This window comes from Pteropus vampyrus, unplaced genomic scaffold, assembly GCF_000151845.1.
Source record: "Pteropus vampyrus isolate Shadow unplaced genomic scaffold, Pvam_2.0 Scaffold703, whole genome shotgun sequence".
NCBI lineage: Eukaryota > Metazoa > Chordata > Mammalia > Chiroptera > Pteropodidae > Pteropus > Pteropus vampyrus.
In genome coordinates, this window is record NW_011889484.1 from 32,585 (window position 1) to 32,922 (window position 338).

Sequence of the window (338 nt, forward strand, 5' to 3'; positions counted from 1 at the left end):
TGTGCAGAGACTATGGATGCCTCTCACATGAAGGACACATGTTCGTCTATAGAGTGGGAAGTCCAAGATCAAAAACGCAGAGATGCTGGTTTCTGGTGAGTGCACCTTCCTGACTTGCAGATAGCTGTCTTCTTGCTGTGTCCTCACATGGCCTTTCCTCTGGATTAGGGCCTCTTCCTTATGACCTCACTTAACGTTACTTACCTCCTGAAAGGCCCTGTCTCCAAATATAGTCACTTTAGAGGTTATGGCTTCAGAATAGGAATTTTAGGCAGATACAATTCAGTCTATAAGAGGAAGCTTTACACTGTCTATTATTAACTGGCAAGCCAAATGGA